General features: G+C 41.6%; 1 protein-coding gene across 3 annotated transcripts in view; it reads right to left on the bottom strand.

The window, feature by feature from the left end:
- LOC137377726 (kelch-like protein 4) overlaps window positions 1–20,609 on the bottom strand; it is a 415,621-nt gene that overhangs the window by 292,120 nt on the left and 102,892 nt on the right. The window contains exon 1 of one of the 3 annotated variants that reach the window (XM_068047696.1): window positions 13,551–13,591. The exons of the other annotated variants lie outside the window; for them this stretch is intronic. The gene's annotated coding sequence lies outside the window, so the exon portion shown is untranslated. Of the gene's footprint in view, window positions 1–13,550; window positions 13,592–20,609 lie in introns of those variants that run through there. 3 annotated transcript variants of the gene reach the window in all.

Below are 20,609 nucleotides of genomic sequence, written 5' to 3'. Positions count from 1 at the left end.
GAATGGCCACTCTTCATGTTTGAAACCTGACAGTGAGTGTCAGCAGGCTATTCTATTATGGAAAGCATCACAACTGAGTATAATCTTGTGCTCATGGGACATCCATACTGGTGGCCTTACCAACAGAAGCTCCTAGATAAAGAGCAAGAGGTTGAACCCCAGCAACCAACACATCTCCCACCCCCTCCCCAATCCCAAAGCAATGATGTATTGAGATCAAATTTAGTACCATAATCTACTCCTCATTGAGATTAGCTAATTCAAAACAGACAATAATTTGAATCTGAGAGTTTCTGGCACCAATTATTCATCAGCGGAAAAAGATTGTGTGGAAAAGATTTTTGAAGGGAGAACATTCAACAAGATTTTTGTCAAAAAAAATGACATTGGAAAGTACTCAAGAATCTACTGAAGTACAATTAGTCTGTTCATTTAGTAATGCCATAAGTTTGTTTTTTCCTTCAGTAACATGCTCCTCACAAGTTATTTTTGCTACTTGTGTTGCATTTGTTCTGTTAAAAAAGATGAATTTTAAATGTCTTCAGTTATAATGATGATGAACAATGTTCCATAATGTCATCATGAAGTTCTCTTCCAGCAGACTGCTTATGCTCTTTCAATCCATTTAAACCATAAATGAGACTATTTGTTGATCAGCACATAAATATTTGTGGTTTGAACATGACCCTTAGCATCATTACTGCGCATGAGTCAAATAAATGCTTTGATTGAAGCTGTGGCAAATAGATTATCTCGGCACAAATTGAAGCCTGATGTTGCTGAAGGAAATAAGAGTACCTATATTTGGAATTTCTGCTCTCTAAATTATCACATCACTGCATTAATTTCCAGGCCTCAGAGCCTTTCAGGATTTGAGAGCTGAATGCTGGTATTTGCAATTGGATGTCACATGACACCACGGTCGGACTTTTATGCCCCCCACAGGATGGGACTGGAGGTTGGGGGAGTGGGGGAACATAAAATTGCGTAGGAGGTGGAGGTGCCACTCCAATCACCTTCTCACCCAGGCTGCAATTTTACAAGTGGGGGGGAGCTGACAAACGGTCTGCCCGCTGCAAGCCAATTGAGGCCCTTAAGTGGCCAATTAATTGATTATTAAGGGCCTCCTCCTGCCACTGCTGGTACATTATCAGTGGCAGACAGGCACATTATCAGCTGTGGAGGCCTCCCAGCAATACCTGGCAGCCTCCTTGCAGGCGTGAGGGGGGAGACCTCCTGATCGGGAACCCTGTGCCCCATGGAGGCCCCCGCTCTGCAGATCTTGCCACCTCCACTAATGCACGTCCCCCGCCCTCCTGATTGACCTCCACCCCCTCACCAGAGCCTAGCTGATCATCCCCGGAGAGGCCCAAAAACCCATTTCCCATTTTCGGCGCCGGCGTTCATTATCCTTCTAAAGCTGGCTGCAGTCCCAGCAGTGGTCATGGTGATGCTGCCGGGACCGAAGAGCTGCCAGCCCGCTGATTGGCCAGCAGCTCCTGGAGGCGAGACTTCCTGCCTCAGAGGGGTGGAAGCCCCACCCAGGGCCAATTAAGGGCCTGGGCAACATAGAATCTCTGTGTGGCTCCCAGGCCCAGCGAGGCAGGCTTGCCCCTGAATTTTAAGCCAGTGCACAGGGCTTCCACCCCTATGTAAAACACTGAAAAACAAAAAGAAGACTAAAAAAGTATGTATATGTTCTGAATATAGAATAGGTTTGGTAAATAGACATAATTATTTTTTTCCCCTGTGTTTCTGACTCCATGTTAATTGATTCTCAGAATGGTCAAATGAGTCATACAACTGTGTAAAATACAATGATGTCCTTTTCAGTAACGGAAACAACTTACAAAGTTAATGTAAAATAACAGCAAAGGCAGGAAACGATTTGTTGGAGCAAATTTCTGTCAACATATATAATGCATGAGTTCTCATTCATTTCTGTTATGTAGGACAAATCATTATTCTTAGAATTGCTGCTGCTGCTCATTTGTTGTATGTTATGACTTCTTTTGATTTAATATAACTATGTTTAATGCTTCATTGCATAATACGCTATCTATTCTATGATCCCCAAGCTGGTTATTTTGCAGTCAAATGCTTATTGGACACAGGCGCCTCCTATATTGGACTGTTTATTAATGAACTTGAAACAGAACTCCCACTATGACTTCCATTTCTACAATCATTTTCCTTTCACACAGCAGCATTGCTTAACTCTGTCTACATATGGTTCCCTTTCTGACCTTGCACTACCTGTCTGCAATCCCCAAAGACTCTTTTGCTGCGAGTCACATGATCTATTTAGAGTGCCAGCTGTTGTTTGCTTCATATTTTGAGTAGTTTCTCTGTTTTCCAAATGTTTTCTTCCCCCTATCCCTATGATTTTTAAACAAAGTAACTGCAGGAGGCAGGGAAGAAGGACAGATTAAATGAGAGAACAGGCCCTGCACTAACTTTTCTCGGGCCTTCAAGTCAACAATCTATTATTAGTGAGCTGAAGTACTTGGCCTATCTCATGCATCAGCCCCTCAAAGGTTACAGATCTGTTGCAAAAATATTTCCTTGAGCACTTAGCACAATTGTAATGGGTTTTCTCTATTTCCATTGTGTACCCATTTGGAATGGGAGAAAGGCTGTGAAAAATGGGACTTTTAAATGGCCTTTGTATTTTGTTTGTTGTAATATTTACATTACCTTTCAGGTATTTTTTTTTTACTTTTTTCATATAATTAAAATTTCTATTCGTTTGTTTTTACAAAAGATGTTTTTTTATTAATTCTAAACAAAGTTAGTTTTTCAAGGGCCTTGAGTAGAGAAATGAAACAAGCTGAAAGATCTTGGATATCAGGAACTTTTGCACCATAACTGCAGATCTTGGCACAGTAGGTGACCGATGACCCTGGATATCTGTAGCAAGGACAACTGCAGCCAACTCTTACTATAGAGACAGTGTTGTCAGCATCCCTTCCTGGCCCCATATTAGCTGATATTGTTAATGGTTCCCTCTTCTCAGGTACTGTCCCCCTCTCCTTCAAATCTGCTGTCATCACCCACATCCTCAACAAAAAAATGCTTGATCCCTCTGCCATTGCAAACTGCTGCCCAATCTCTAGGCTCCCTTACCTCTCCAAAATTCTTGAATGTTTTATTGTCTTGCAAATCCTTGCTCATCTTTCCCACAACTCCATGTTTGAACCTCTCCTATCAGATTTCCATCCTGCCACACCACTGAAAACGGCCTTTATCAAAATCACAAATGACATCCTATGTGACTGTGACCAACATAAACTATCCCTCCTCATCCTTCTTGACCTGTCTGCAGTTGACCATACCATTCTCCTCCAGTGCAGCTCCTCCATTATCCATCTGCATGGGATTGCCCTCACCTGGTTCCATTCATATTTATCTAATCATAGCCAGAGAATTACCTGCAATGGCTTCTTTTCTCACTCCCAAACTATTACTTCCGAAGTCCCCCAAAGATGCAGGGGAGTCTTGGACCCCTCCTATTTCTTATCTACCTGCTGCCCCTCAATGATATCATCAGAAAACACAGCTTCAGTTTCCTATTTGACCCTGAGATCAGCTTCCAATTACACATCCACTCCATTACCAAGGCCACCTACTTCCACCTCTATAACATTGCCCGTCTCTAACTTTGTCTCAATTCATCAGTGGCTGAAACCCTTATCAATGCCTTTGTTAATTTTAGAATGGAATATTCCAGTACTTTACTGGCTGGCCTCCCATCTTCCACCATCTATGAACATGAGTTCATCCAAAGCTCTGCTGCCCGTAACCTAATTGCACCATGTCCCGTTCACCCATCACCCGTGCTTATTGATCTACATTGGCTCCAGGTTCACCAATGCTTCATATTAAAATTCTCATCTTGTTTTCAAATCCTTCCATTGCCTCACCCTTCCCTATCTCTGTAATATCCTCCAGCTCTGCAACCCTTCAAGATATCTGTGCTCATCTAATTCTGGGCTCTAGAGCAACTCCAATTTTAACTGCTCCACCAATGGCAGCTGTGCCTTCAACTACTGAGGTCCTAAGCTCTGGAATTCCCTCCCTAAACCTCTCCGCACTCTACCTCTCTCTCCTTTAAGATGCTCCTTAAAACCTACATCTTTGACCAAGCTGTTGGCCATCTGTCCGAATATCTCCTTATGTGGTTCAGTGTCAAATTTTGTATGAAAGCAATCCTATTACGCACCTTGGGAACTTTTACTAAATTAAAGGCTCTATATAAATGCAAGTTGTTGTTGTTGCTGTTGATTGGCAAGGTTACACTGCCACCCACCACCCCACCCCACCCTCAATTGTTATACCTGTGGCTTATTCCTGGCTGACACTGCAATATCATGTAATTTGCTGCCCACATATAGATCAATCAGTATTATCAGTACTTCCATCTTCTTTCACAGTGTATGCTCAGAGATGTTCCGATGTTAAGCTGAAGACCCATTTTTGTGATTTATATAGGATTTAAAGGACCTGTGGCCCAATTCTAAGGAGAGAGAGTACTCTTGGTGCTCGATTAGCGCATCTCCCTTAAAAAATCAAAAACCTAATTCATTGTAATTTATCACATTCATGGGATCGCACTGTGTGCTATGTGACTGGCATTGTTGACCATTTTGTCACTGTTTTTATTCAAAAATTTTCAACATACTTTGGGTAAAGGCTATACTATCAGTTCTGATATAAATGCTACAGGAGGTTTATATATGAACAGGGCTTATCAGTTCGAAATGAACAATGTAGCATCAAATAAATTTGGAAAGGAAGATTCAATTGGGAACATTCTCAAATCGTTCAAAAATTTTAAATAAACATTTCCAGAGATTATTCAAAGCACAAGGCATATTTATCAGGAAATTATGGGTGCTAATAGAAATTCCTATCCTCAGGCATTTAATCGAAGCACAGGAGCTATTCATTGTTGTGGGGCTTTCTGGTGAGGGTAAGGAAATTGCAATTTCAATTTATTGCATTTATTGAAGACTCTGCTTCATAGTGTTTGGAAAAATAGTTCATCCACAATAAAAGCTGTTGGAATGGTTCACTGCCTTGCATGGATTGATGGGACATATAATTGCACTTGCAGCCTCCTGCAAGTATTCCAAATCCCAGTGAAATATTGAAGGGCTAAGTGGGACCCAGACTGTTCCCACAGATGGAGAGAGAAAACTGAAGGGTCTCAACTGGCCTCCAGAGGCCTGCTTCAAAGCAGCCCTGGTGGAGGACTGGAAGAAGATCATTTGCCCCTCCATCCCCTGGATGTGTTTTCCCGGAATCCCGATAGAAAATGACAGAGATTCTGGGGCAATAAACTGCTTCAATGCTTTTATTAAATACCTTACCACAGAACTATTTACTGTACCCATAAACACCTGAATAATTTCAAAGTGTTTAAAACATCAGAGCAATTTAAAATGTATTTTAAGTCTGAGTCTCACCACAAAAATAAACACACCCTATTGGTGCAGCAATATGGTCAAGATTTGGCTACAAAGTTCACAGTATGTTTTATGTCAACTGAAAGTTCCTCCCTTTGATTCTTCATATTGTGCGCATCTAAGCATGATATTGTTGTGTGGTTTTGCTGAAGATACTTAGCCATTGACAGAGCTAGAAAATCAGAGGGTGAGTTAGCTGAAGCCAGTCTAGAAGGTCAGATTTTTTTAGGAACATGAAAAGGCTGTGAAACTTAACAAGCCAGTCCCTTTATGATAGACCTTCCTATTACCTGTTTTCAATTATGTCATTCAATTCCTCCTCTCTCTCTCTAGAAATGCACATGTTACTTGAACTCATTTGTACTCTCCACTTCAGTGGCCTTCTCTGGTAAGTTATTTTACAACACTGCTACCCATTCAGTCTGACTTATCATTAACATTTAATTTGTGACTCTTGGTATTTTAATCATTCGGTGTTTTGAACAATATTTGAGTAATTCCCTTCACAATATTGAAGATTTCAATTAGATTACTTTGAAATCTTGCCCAAATTCCTAAACATTTCCTCATTTTTTTGGATAATGAAGCATCTTAATTCTTTACCCCTGTTTATTTCTGTTGTTAATTTCCCCACTTACTTTTGCTACCTCCTGCAACATCTTTTCTCCTACACTATCTACCTGCTGCATGCAATATATTACAGAATTGCCAAATGCTGCTCGTACAATTTTTATTTTTAAAAAAGCTGCTTGAGTGTCACATGGAGCACACACAATGAATTGCTGGACATTTTTGAATTCAATCATAACCATTGGCATTTTGTTGTTTGTTTTTGCATCATGCCACATCCATGCTTTTGTTAAAGAGAATGATACATATTGCAAATCATACAATAGTCCAGCTTAAAACCTAAGTACCCAAAGGTTTCTGAATTGGAAATTAGTGAAGAGCATATGTAAACGGCTACTTTTTTTAATACATTCGTGGGATGTGGGCATCACTGGTAAGGCCAGCATTTAGTGTCCATCCCTAATTGCCCTCTAGAAGGTGGTGGTGAGCTGCCTTCTTGAACCACTACAGTCCATGTGGTGTAGGAACACCCACAGTGCTGTTAAAAGAAGGGAGTTGCAGGATTTTGACCCAGTAACAGTAAAAGCAATATAGTTCCAAGTTAGGATGGTGTGTGACTTGAACGGGAGCTTACAAATGGTGGTGCCACCTGCATCTGCTGCCCTTGTTCTTCTTGGTGGTAGAGATTGTGGGTTTGGAAAGTATTGTTAAAGGTTTTAGAGAAACTTCCAAGCCTGTTTGTGAAGAAGAAAATGAGACTAGGATGCTTTGGTGGAGACTGTTTATTGCTTGCCACAGAGCTTACTTCCCCATTCCTAATAATACTCTATTACCTTCAACTATTAGGTATTTAACATCCATTAACAGAACTTATTAGACACTAACAGATTTGCCTCTTTTCTTTAAATTAAATACAGATATATAAAATGAAAAAGAGACAAAATAATACATTTTTCTTTACCTTATGTTATTATACCATCAACATTCAACAGCACCAACTATTAACATACTGTATATTCCCCCTTTCTTAACAAAAAAACTTGTTTAAAGAATTACAAAGTGATCTTAACATTAAAAAAATTTCCACGTTTTCCGAACTCATCATAACAAAAGACAACCTTCTTCGAGGACATCCAACAACTTCCTTGAACAAGCACCTCTCTTTGTAAAACAATCCGACAGCTGATGATTTGCATGACCCATTTTATTTTGGAAATTTCTTTTCTTTCCAACGTTTCTTTTATATTCGTGAGATCAATTCTCAATCTCTTTTTGGTAACACCTTTTGTCAAATGAACATTGCCCCAGAGAGAATGGCTATCTAGATAGCATTCTATAGGAAAGGTTTTCTCTGATTGCCCCTTATATAAGAGTTCCTTTAAAATACTCACCCATATCTATCACTTCTATTGTCTCAGCAGCTAAGGTGCTTTTAACTATCTTCTTTATTTTCTTTGATTCCCAGGCTAATGGACAACATTTATCATTCTTTTCCCACCAAAAATATAATGAGCCCTGCTGCGCTCGAATAACCATCTGGAAGATTAGCGTATGAGGCATCACTAAAAATGACCTATTTCGTTTTTTCTGGGTCACCCAAGGCTGGAAACCTGCGTGTACTTTTATCTAAACTCAATTTCTTCAAAGTCTTATTTGTTTTCAGCACTTCCCAATAGTATCATGTTTCAGCATGGTGCTCAATTCGAATACATCATAGCAAGTATCCGGCCTAGTTTGTGTGCACAACCAGTTTAATTACCCGATTAATCTCCTTAACTGGCTTCTTACTTGGTTGTAGAGTCTTACTTTTGCGAGGATCTGACCTGATTTATTAGGATCCTATTAACATTCTCTAGGTAAGACTGTTGATTTAGGGTTACCTCCAATTTAGTCTGCCTAACGGCCAACCCTATATATTTAAAAGCTCAGGAAGCCCGACTTCCAATTTTAAATTCCTGTAGAACTGTATCTACCACAAATTTCTCAAATGCTTCAGATCCTCCCCACAGAAAATTGTCTACATGCATCAAGAAAATGCCTGCTAGTTTTTCTTCATAGTACCAATAAAACATTGCTGGATCTGCTTTTAGCTGAATACAAGCAGCTTTTAGTAGGACAGACCTATATGAAAAATACCACACCCTTGATGCATTGTTTAGCCCATAAACACATTTGAATAGCTTCCATAATTTTCCCCGTATCTCCAGCTTCTTTTGGTGGCTTTAAAAATACTTCCCTTTGAAATTTCTCCCCTTGCAAAAATGCTGCTTTGATGTCAATGGACTTACATTCACATGAGTGTGTCGCTAAAAGGCTAGGAAAATCCTCAACTTGCTTTTCCTGCTGTTGGGGAGTCCAATCTAACTTCTTGGTCGCCTAGTCATTCCTCAAATGTCTGAGATAAAAGTCTGGCCTTAGCTTTACATGTACCATGGGGAAGTACTTTCTCTGTACAAATCCACCTATGAAACAATGCTGGTTGTCCTTTATCTGGCACCTCTGTGTATACACCAAACTCTCTCCAACTGTCAAGCACTTTTTGTTTTGCATCCTTTACCAACTCACCATCTAACTTGTTAGTAGCCACTAGAGCTTTTCTATTGTAAGGTCTCCAACTTCTTTATTTTAATTTTTTATTTATTAAGAGATACAGCACTGAAACAGGCCCATCAGCCCACCAAGTCTGTGCCGACCAACAATCACCCATTTATACCAATCTTACATTAATCCCATATTCCCTACCACATCCCCACCATTCTTCTGCCACCTACCTACACTAGGGGCAATTTACAACAGCCAATTTACCTATCAACCTGCAAGTCTTTGGCTGTGGGAGGAAACCAGAGCACTCAGGGGAAACCCACGCAGTCACAGGGAGAACTTGCAAACTCTACACAGGCAGTACCCAGAACTGAACCTCGGTCATTGGAGCTGTGAGGCTGCAGTGCTAACCACTGCGCCACTTTGCCACCCAGTAGTGCTCCTCACCTGCTCTCTGGTTCTTGCTCTTGTGAAACCATGTGCCCTACTAGATTTCCTATCCCTTTCTGGACTGCTGCTACTCGACCTGTCCCTCCTATGACCAGACTTCCTTTCACAGGTTTGTGACCTTTTCCTTGAACTATGATCATCTTCAGTTCCACTGTCTGAACTCACACTTCATTTTCTGGCCTTCTACATTTTCACTTCCTTCTGCCAATTTATAGGTCTGATATCCTGTCCCTTGTCTTGCACATTCAACCAATGTTTGTAATTCCCTGTGGCTTTTTGCTGCCCTTCCTATAATGGTGGATTCCCTCAATTCACTCGCTCCTTCTGGCATATAAATTACTCTAGTCCCAACTTTCAGCAGTTGACCTTTGGGATAAATGGCCTTATCTTGATCCGCTCTCAGTTAGCCCATTATCTGCCACAATCTGGTGCTCGTAAAGGTCCGACATGTGTGCATGCGAAGTACATGGTGCATCATCAGTGTCCATCATTTGTTCAGATTCTGTCAGTGTATAATCAGTGCCAATAAGCCATGAGGAATGCACTCTAATGGTTCGGTTGCCATGTTGCAAAATTACCGTTTTGCCATCGGTGCCTATAACTTTCCTAGGCCTCTCCATTCTTTCTGCCCTTCTCTTTTGTAATACACCATGTCCCAGGTGTTAAAATTCTTTCCTGATGGCCTGATCAGATACCTCAAAGCTCTCCTGACTTTTTCTGAAACCTCCGCTTTAATAAATACTCTTTTCCCTGCATGCATGGCATTCACATATTCTGCAAAAATTGAACTAATTGTCCCCTCTAAAGCAGGGGGATGATCGCACATTACCAAAGTTATTTTTGGATTCCTGCCATAAACAAATTGATAGGGACTGTAGCCTCCAACCATTTGAAGTGTGTTTTTCATATGTACTGCCCACACCACAGCAGTCGTCAATTTACAATTTGGTTGGTCGGCTAAACATTTTCGGAGCATTTCATCAATCACAGTGTGATTTCTCTCACAAATCCCATTACTAAGAGGACTTTCTGCTGCCATGTGCATTGCTACAATAGTCATAGTTTCACACACACTCCTGAACTCATAATTGGAACATTCTCTTCCATTGTCAGTTAGAAATCTAGCCAGTGCTCCCAGTCTTGTTCCTATCTACCTTTCCATTATCTTGTCCACGATGACTTTTTTGTCTTTACTATAAATTACTGTTGACAGACTGAATCTCGTCACTATGTTCATAGAGTGTAGAAGAAAAATGTTTTTGCCTTTATCCCTACCTTCAAGTCCATCGCTACGGTTTCATTAAAGTCCCTTGATAATGGGAGACTCACTACGGGTTGCAATGGCGTCCTTCTATATTTTTTTTATAGCGATCACATTTTTCATTGATATCTTCGCTAAGTTTAGTGAAGTCATCATTGATTACCCCTGCATCTTTTAACAGAATCTTCAACCTATGACAAGATGTAATTTTGAAATAATTTGCCTTTTCTCCTTTAAATCCCTACCGCTGGATGCCATTAATACTTCTTTAACATCCTGCTTAGAGATGTTAGATCTCACTAAAGGAATACAATAATGTCCCGACTGTGTAAACTGCAAAGCTACAGATTTCCCAAAGACAATCGCCTTGTCATGTTCTATAACCAGTTTCATCTGAGCCTTTTTCATAGACTGTTTACTTAACAGCAAAAGTATTTCATTGGATCTACATCTGTACTAATAAAATGATTTGCCCCTGCCATCTTACATGGAATTATCACTCTTTTTAGTGAATCAATGTGTTGTCATCCCCAAACCTGAAACAGATAGAACTGTCATATTTTTTGACCTTACTTCAGTCTTACTCACTTAAAGAATCCATGTAACACCTTAACCAGCCCACTCCACATACAGTGGGCATACACCCACTGTCTAGTACTGCACAATTGAACGAATCTGCGACTGGGACACTCATTACTGGACTGAAGCTTCTCGTGACCAGTACAATTCCTCTGATTGATCAATAGCATCATCCTGGCCTTTCAAACCTTCCAAGTCATGTGTCATCTCAAAAACCCTGTTATTCCTTTTTTGGACCATGCAATGCATTAATGATACTTTGAGTCACATCGGAAACACCTGTTGATCACCCCTTGGTTATTCTGGGGTTCATCCTTCTGCTATAATTGCCCAATTTCTGCCGTCTGTTCTAGCTGCAAAAAGGGTCTCTATCTTCATTTGTTTTGTTTGTGATTCTCCCTTCGTAATGGCGTTTGGTCCCCATATTTGAACAGCCTCGAAATGTTGCTGGCATTGTATCCACCACCTCCGGTATCACCACTGAAGAGCCCATTTGCGCCATGAAAGCAGCCAGAAAGGAATGTTTTCCCAAAATATTTTTCAGGATGTCAGACATCTGATCAAAAAGTATATCTCTTTCTTTGAATCTAACTCCAGTTAATACCAGGAGTCTATCTATGTTCGATATCCTAGCACAATCCAACAATTTGAAGGCATGTACTGATTTAGGAATTTCCAAGTAGAAATGCTGCAACCTTGCATATAGTCGGTTAAACTCCATAATGTATTCTTCTTTGGAAGAACCATAAATTTTTTCTAAATTTATCAAAGTCTGAGCATGCCTCATAGGCACTCAATAAGTCATCTTTCATATAAATGTTATCCATAAATTTTGGGAGATTGCCCAAAATTTCCTCATTGTCCAAATGATGAGCCTCTAGCTCCAATAATACTTTGCCCTGATCTTTTTGCTTCTGGTGGGAAGAGAAAGTTCAAGGGCCATTCCTTACTTCCTTTTTGGTAAGGACGTACCCATGTCCATAGATCAACTTCGTGTTGAATTTTATTCGGGCGCCGCACTGTGCGGCGGCACCCATTAAACACAGCAGCAGGCCCACATTCAGCAGCAGTCGCCAAGCCCCCATGATGTTACACACGTGGGCTCAGATGCCATTTCTAAAGGGCTTTAAGCCCTTACAATTATTTTTAATGTTTAAAGGGAAAACATTACTGATTTTTATTAAATATAAAATTACGTGATGGAGGCCTTTCTCCAACCCCCCAATGGTCATTTCATTGCCCGAAATGACCATCAATTGACATTTCAAATACCCTAACTTTCCCCCCCAATCTTCAATCTTTTGCCCTTCAACCCCTTCCCACCATCCCCACATCCAATAAAAGTTAATTTCCCCACTCCTCCACCCCTGCTGACCGGAATTTTTTTTTACTCTCCTCTTCCCCACCAGGTTCTCGCCTCAGAACTCTGTGCAGAGTTCCGAAGGTGCACCCCGGCCAAATGGAGGCCGTAAAATTGGCATGGGGTGGCAGGTAAGTTAATTTGAATATATTTAAAGGCAATCAACATATGGAGATGAAGGGCCCACCACCAGGTGGTGAGGGGGCCGCACCAAGGTCCCCCCGCCGCCGGTAATATGTGGCGGGCCCTTCTTGAGATCGCGGGTTGAGGCGGGCGTCTCCCCGCAGAATATTACCAGCCCCTTCACCGTGACCCGCGGCGTCGAGGGGCCAGTAAAGGTCAGTCCTCACTCTTCCATTGATTGTAAGGTTTGGCTTCACAAAACATGAGTAGAAAATCATAAATAAAAACAAGAAATGCTGGAACCACTCAGCAGGTCTGGCAGCATCTCTCTTTTCACAGATGCTGCCAGACCTGCTGAGTGGTTCCGGCATTTCTTGTTTTTATTTCAGATTTCCAGCATCCGCAGTATTTTGCTTTTATTTTAGTAGAAAATCATATCCTGACACCTTACACCTGGTTTCAGTCATCATTCTTAAAAAAAACTCCAATTACAGCCTTCTCAAAGAAAAACTCCAATTCTAATCTCATGTCTGAAAACAAATCTTAGTCTCCAAACTTCACTTTCAGGGAACCATCCTCTGCTACCAATGTTAGAGAAACTTCCAAGCCTATTTATGAAGAAGACAGTGAGACTAAGATGCTTTGGTGGAGATTATTTATTGCTTGCCACAGAGTTTACTTCTCCACTCCTAATACCACCCTATCACCTTCAACTACTAGGTATTTAACATCCATTAACAGAGCTTATTAGACATTAACGGAAGGAGCCTTGGCGAGTTGTTGCAGTGCATCTTGTAGATGGTAGACATTGCTTCCACTGTGCACTGGTGGTGGAGGGAGTAAATGCTTAAAGTGGTGGATGGGGTGATGATCAAGTGGGCTGCTTTGTCCTGGATGGTGTTGAACTTCTTGAGTGTTGTTGGAGCTTCACTCAGCCAGGCAAGAGAAAAGTATAACATCAAACTCCTGACCTGTGCCTTGAAGATGGTAGACAGGCTTTGGGAGGTCAGGAAGTGAGTTACTCACCACAGAATGTCCAGCCTCAAGCCTGATTTTCAAGCAAAGATTTATTCACTGTAATTGGGGCTGAGTATAGTGACTGCAGTTAATGAGCGTGGGAGAAAACTATTGCACTGCGGATTACTCGGGTACTAACTGCAATTTATGATGCCCAAAAGAGAAGGAGATTATTACATACCTTGTAATACCTTGGCCACAAACTGCAATTAATATTTTACTTTGTCCAACATGTTCATTTACTTTCAGTTTGGAGTTCTTGTGACATCTTTTAAAGATTGTGTGCCTTTTTCCGCTAAGCTTAGTGTTTCATGTTGTTGCATCATTTCTCCAACAAACTATCAAAAAATAAAACTAGATAGCCAGTGAAAGAGTTATAAATATACAAAAGATTTTGCTGAGCATTTAGTAATATTGAATTTCCCTTAGAAACACTAAGATTGCAATTTTTTGCTGTCAAATTTAGCTATACTAATGCAAAACATAGTATCTTTCTTGACAAATTAAATGTTGCCTGTAGTGTTCATTAGTTCAATTGATCTGGGTTTGATTGTATTAATCTATCTATTGATCCATGTTCACTGTGCTTGATTACTTAAGCCTAGTTTGAAACTGAAACTAAAAGAGAGGCTGGAAAGTTCTAGAAAATACAGGAGTGTTCTGAGAAAGACATTGTACTGAAATCTTGTAAGTACTGAGATATTTTAAAGTCCTGTAACTAAAGCTAGATTTAGAACTAGTATATTATCTGAATTGCTCTGAGGTGAATCAGATATATAAAATATCCAGCAAAACTGACAAAAACATAACATTGTCATATATAAATTTTGATCTTACTCACTAGATGGAGTAAATCTGTTAAACTATGATCAGAGCAATTGCTTTGCATTAACTGAAAAGTTAAAATATATGAGACTCCAAAAAATGTAACCAATTTTTAGAGGACTGTATTCAATGATTTCATCCTTTTTTGATACAAAATGAAAACCAGTGACCTTGGCTGTAATAAACAATATTTTGAAAATACACATTAAATCTGAAGTGAGATTCATGTAAACTGAGATTGGTCTATCAAAACTGAGCAAGGCATCTAAAGATTTCTCTAGGTATCTATAGAACTGATGAACACAAAGTTGAAGTTGAGCTCACAAGTTAAATATGCTGCAACTAGTTTAAAAATCAGTTAATGAGTTTAATAGCCAAAGAACAGTTTTTTATTGTGTGTATCTGAATAAGCTGGCTGATTTATAATTGTCATCTAAGTTACATAAAATTCCATCGAATATGCAGTGCAGAAACAAGCCAATTGGCCCAACTAGTCCATGTCAGTGTTTAGGTTCCACACAAGCCTCCTTCCACTTCTCTTCATCTAAGCCTATCAGCATTACCTTCTATTTCTTTCTCCTTCATGTGTTTATCTAGCATTGCATCGATGCTATTTGCCTCAACTACTCCTTGTGTTAGTGAGTTCCACATTCTAATAATTCTTGATAGGTAAATTGGCCATTATAAATTGCCCCTCGTATAGGTAGGTGGTAGGGAAATGTAGGGATGTGGTAGGAATATGGAATTAGTGTAGGATTAGTATAAATGGGTGGTTGATGGTCGGCACAGACTCGATGGGCTGAAGGGCCTGTTTCAGTGCTGTATCTCTAAACTAAACTAAATTAAACTAAACTAATCACTTTCTGGCAAAGAGATTTCTCCTGAATTCCCTATTGCATATATTAATAATTTTTTTTTAAATATACTTTTGTACATTAAATTTGTAAAGGTGCATTACATAAGAGTTCAAATTTGGCATCACACAAAGTGCAATACAGATCAGTTTCTTTCTGTATGGTACATGAGGTGCCTCACTACACTTGACATTACTGGTACATACAGCTCAAGGAGTTTTACACACTTTCCAGCCCTTGAGTATACTTGATCTTACTCACTAGGTGGGAGGGCCTTACACAGTGCCTTTCCCCATTAAGCCTTTGCGGTGGCTGCTCCAAGCTTTAGTGCATCCATCAGCATGTGGTCCTAAGCCTTGGAATGTCCGTCTGCAATACTTAATCGTCCACTATTCTTTGCACTGGAAGACCAGCAAGTTTCAAGCAGACCAAAGAGCACCTTTCACCGAGTTGATGGTCCTCCAATGGCAGTTGATGTTTATCTCTGTGTGCGTCCCTGTGAACAGCCCGTGGAGCACTGAGCCCTGTGTTACAGAGCTGCTTGAGATGAACCTCGACAAAAACCATTGCATCTCTTTCCAGACCTGCTTTGCAAAGGCACGTTCCAGAAGGAGCTGGGTGATGGTCTCTTCCCCACTAGAGCTACCTTGAGGGCAGCGTGTGGAAGTGGTGAGACTCTGGGCATGCAGGAAGGATCTGATGGGGAGGGCCCTTCTCACCACCAGCCAAGCTACGTCTTAGTGCTTGCTTGAAAGTTTTGGCGATGAGTCATTCTGCCAAATGAGTTTGACAGTCTGCTCAGGAACCATCCAAATGGATTCACCATCTCCTTTTCCTGCAGAGCCTCAAGGACGTTAAGTGAGGACCACCGCCTGATGGATTTGTGGTCAAACGGGTTTTACTGTCCGAACCTTTCCACCAGGAATGGGTGGTATGGCACACAGCAACTGAATGGAGCATTCCGTGGCAACGTGGCTAGACCCATCCTTCGCAATACCTGGGACAGATAGAACCTCAGCATGTAGTGACACTTAGGGCCAGATTTTATTCTGAGCAACAGGCTGAAAGGCAGGTGGGAGAACGCACCTCAGCCCTCCGTCAGGCCCCCATTGCTATTTCGCGGCTGGCAGTCAATTAAATGCCCGCCGTTGGGGAGACCATCCCTTTAAGAGATGAGTTCCCACCTCCACAGCTGCCAGCCAATCGGAGGGTTGGCAGTTCTGCAGTACCAGCAGTGCCCCTGGGACAGGTGGCCACTGCTGTTACGACAGGAGGCCCTGCAGTACCGAAGACATTAGGGACTCTGTGACAAATGAGTGGTCTCGGGGTCACTAGAGAAATTCAGACAGGCCCCGGTGATGGAGCGGGTGAGGGTGGGGGTGGTTTTTCCGGGGTTAGCTATCACCACCAGGGGGCACACCGAGGGCCATGGATTTCCCCCAAAGGAGGACCCCGCCGACCCTGCTAGGAGGCTGCCAGATCTCATCTGGTGGCATCTCCATCTGGCAGTGGGCCCTTCCGTCCTCTACCCAATTGGAGTGGAGGTGGGAAGAGGCCCTTGGTGGTCATTTAAGGGCCTCAATTGGCCTGGGGCAGGAAGGTCATCCTTGGCCCCAGACAAAATGGTAGGGAGACCAGGCAATGTCAGGAATAGCACCTATTGCCATTTTGTTTGCCCCCCCACTGCTGTTCCTGTCTCCAAGGGCAGGATCCTGCCCTTAGTGATTGGTACCAATAGTTTATGCACAGCTTGATGCTGCCTCACACAAAGGTGGCCATCAGGATGAAGGTGGTGTTGGGAAAGTTTTCTTTCTCCCTTTATCTAGATGTTTGTACATCATGCCCCTGTGGATACAGTCCATTTTCTGTCCCCAGATAATGTGGAAGATGGCTTGGGTGCAGGAGAGACCCCCTGTCCCGGATATATTAGTGACTCTCTGATACTTAAGGTCCCCAGTTTTGCTCTGCCTCACAAGTGAGAACATCTCTATGTTTACCATATCAAACCCTTTCATAATCATAAAGACCTCTATCAGGTCACCCCTCAGTCTTTTTTTTTCTAGAGAAAAGAATTCCAGCCGACTCAGCCTTTCCTGATAAGTATATCCTCTCAGTTCTAATGTCATCCTTGTGACTCTTTGTTGCACCTGCTCTATATCCTTTCTATAATATAAAGACCAGAACTGTGCACAGTGCTCCAAGTATGGTCTAACCAAGGTTAGAGTATAGCATATAAGTATAAGCTTAGCATCACATAAGAGTAAATTTAGCATCACATCTCTGGTGTTCAATCCTATCCTAGAAATGAATCCCAGTGTTTGGTTTGTTTTTGTTATGATGTTATTAACCTGTGCTGCTATTTATAATGACCTGTGTATCAGTAATCCAAAATTCCTTTGTTCCTGTACCCCATTTGGATATTTATTATCCAAAATGGATAACCTCACACTCATCTAAGTCAATCTGATCTGCTTCCATTGTGCTGCATGAGATGAAAATTGTATTTCAGCAAGTGCTTTTTCTATTTGCAAAATCAAATTGATTGAATATCTATTAAATGATGTGTGTTACATATAAACATCCTCTGTTTTAGGTGTGGATATTATCTGATTGCTCTGTATAAGGCATTAATTTACCTGATGACTCTGTAGGAGTGTGAATTTACTTGGAAACTCGGTATGCGGTGCATATTTGTGCCATAGGTGTGAAATGTGGGACTGCAGTAACTGTTCTTGCTGCTGCTGCCTACCCAATGAATGAAATATCTCTCACTGTTTCAGAAAAGGAAACTTAGGTTGTGTAAAATAATCTTTGCACTAACATCTCCTGTTTAAAGAAAGAACTAACATTTATCAAAGGCCTTATTGCGCCGCTCAGGGGGGGAAAAAAACAAAGTATGATACAGACAATAAATGTTGTAATGCAGGATAACATAGTAACCATTTTGCTCTTCCCACATAGAGTATTGAGAGGCATGATGAGTTAATCTATGATGGAAGTACTGGTTGAGTGAAGAACATTCGCCAAGACACAAATTTCCAGTTCTCCTTTGAATAGCACCATGGAATCTTTAATATCTAAGGTGAATCACTGAACCAGCCAGACAGGGTCTCAGTACTGCACTGAAGTGTCTGCCTAGATTTTGTATTCTGGATTATGGGTTGAGCCCACAATTTTCTTGCCTATTTAAAGAATATCATTCATTTCCTTCCTCTGACTTCAACCGTTTTTATATTTTGTGAAAGTTGCACAACTCCAGGAAAAAAAGCCCAAAATACTCCAAAAGCAAAGTTTGTTTATTTTTTTTTAAATGTTTGCACCATTTTGGGAGTATATAGCTGAATTAGAATCATACTATCAAACAGCACATTCAGCCCATCATACCTGTGCGAGCTCTTTAAAAGAGCTATCCAATTAGTCTCACTCCCCTGATCTTTCTCCATAGCCTGCAACTATTTCCCTTTCCAGTTAAATGCTATTCCCTCTTGAAAGTTGCTACTGAATCTGCTTCCACCATCCTTTCAGACACTGCATCCCAGATCATAACTTGCTGCATCATTTTATTTTTCCTCATGTCACCTCTGGCTCTTTTGCCAATGACCTTAAATCTGTATCCTCTGGTTACCGACCCATCTGTCACTGAAAACAGTTGCTCTTTATGTACACTATCAAAACCTTTAATGATGTTGAACATCTCTATAAAATCTTGTTTTGACCTTCTCTTCTCGAAGGACAACAATCCCAACTTCTCTGGTCTCTTCACAAAACTGAAATTCCTCATCCCTGCTAGCATTCTAGTAAATCTCTACTGCATCTTCTCCAGGACCTTGACATCCTTCCTAAATTGTGGTTCCCAGAATTGGAACAATACTCCACCTAATCGATGTTTTATAATGGTTTAGCATAACGTCTCTGCTTGTGTACTCTATGGGTGGAATTTTCCCAAGCAAGGGGAGACAGGTTTTGATGCGTGCGGGGAGTTAAATCCTTTTAAAAGTGACATTGGGTCAGGATCCCAGCATTATCAAACGCAAGGGAGATAGAAAGCAATGACAGTGAACAATGAAAGGTTCTGATGAAAGGTCATTGACCTGAAACATTAACTCTGCTTTTCTCTGCACAGATGCTGCCAGACCTGTTGAGTATTTCCAGCACTTTCTGTTTTTATTTCAGATTTCCAGCATGCGCAGTATTTTGCTTTTGTGTCCCACCATCTCCCTTCCCTCTTTCGGGTTTCACCGGGGCAGCTTCTGAGATGAACAGGGAATCCCCTTCAATTTGTCTGGAAACTAATTAAGACACTTAAAAAGCCAATTAAGTCCTTCTTTAACCCTGCATTCTGACTTCCACTGCCAGTGCATGGGTTCCACGATGTTTCTACATCTCGCCAAGTTGAAGGAGGCGAGTGCACAGCAGGAAGTCATTGTTGACCAAAATTGACCTGCTGGCAACAGTATGAAGACTGAAATCAGCAAGCTCGTAGCTAACCACAGTTAAATCCTGAATTCGCTACTTTCTTTGGGAATAGCAACATTCTGCAGTAACTTTCAAGTGCCTTGGACTCTACTGACAGGCAGTCACGCATTGCTGTAGCTATCAAGGTCACCACAGCACTCAATTTCTTTGCATCCCGCTCCTTCCAGGGATCTGGGATCACAATCTGCTTTCCACAACTTAATCACCCAGGTCACCGATGGCTTGTTTTCCAAGGCTGCAAACTATATCCATTTTGACATGGATGTAGTGGGTCAAACCCAGAGTGCTGTCAGCTTCCCTTCACTTGCAGGATTTCCACAGGTCCAGGGGGTGATTGATTACATTCATGTGGCAATCAAGGCACCAGTGGATTAGCCAGGCATCTTCATTAATCGGAACCACTTCCACTCCCACTCCCTTAATATGCAGCTGGTCTGTGACCACTGCAAGAACATCAAACATGTCTGCACCAGGTATCCAGGGAGTTGTGGACTTCTTCTGGGTTTTGGAGTCCATAAGGGCCCCGCCAAAGACTGCTCCATCTGCACCTGTACAGGGGCAGTCTCAGTCATCAGGACAGGGGCAACCCTCAAGTGTTTGTCTGAGGGCAAGGGCCAAGAAGTGGGGGAGCATTGAGAAGAGTCCCCACTACCATGTTCTCTTTCTCCATCTTCCTTCTCGGGGCCCATCTGCACTTCCCTGCCAGCCAAGAGCAGGAAAGCACTTAGTTGCATATCAGTGAGGCGTTGAGTCACCAAGACAATGCTCTGCTCAATCCTCTAAATTGCGGAGGAGTCTGGAAAGAAAGACAACAAGGTGTGGCAGTCAGAGGAGTGCTGTGTAGGAGAATGCTAGGGAGATGGAAGAGTGCTGGCTGCCAGGTGAGAGTTGTATGACACTCTGGGTGCAACCATCCCATGTCTTGCTTCCATCCTGCAACAGTTTCCTTTTTCTAATCAGTGCATTCAATGCTGCACTCACTGCTGTCATTGTGAGCCTTGCTGGTGTCCCTTTAAATAGATTTCTATGTGTGTCGGCTTTATTCAGATGGCTACCCAGATTTGTCAGAAAGATACTGACCACAC

The sequence above is a fragment of the Heterodontus francisci genome, chromosome 15, assembly GCF_036365525.1.
Source record: "Heterodontus francisci isolate sHetFra1 chromosome 15, sHetFra1.hap1, whole genome shotgun sequence".
Lineage (NCBI taxonomy): Eukaryota > Metazoa > Chordata > Chondrichthyes > Heterodontiformes > Heterodontidae > Heterodontus > Heterodontus francisci.
Note: the sequence above shows the minus strand (reverse complement) of the source record. Positions and strands in the feature narration are given on the sequence as shown.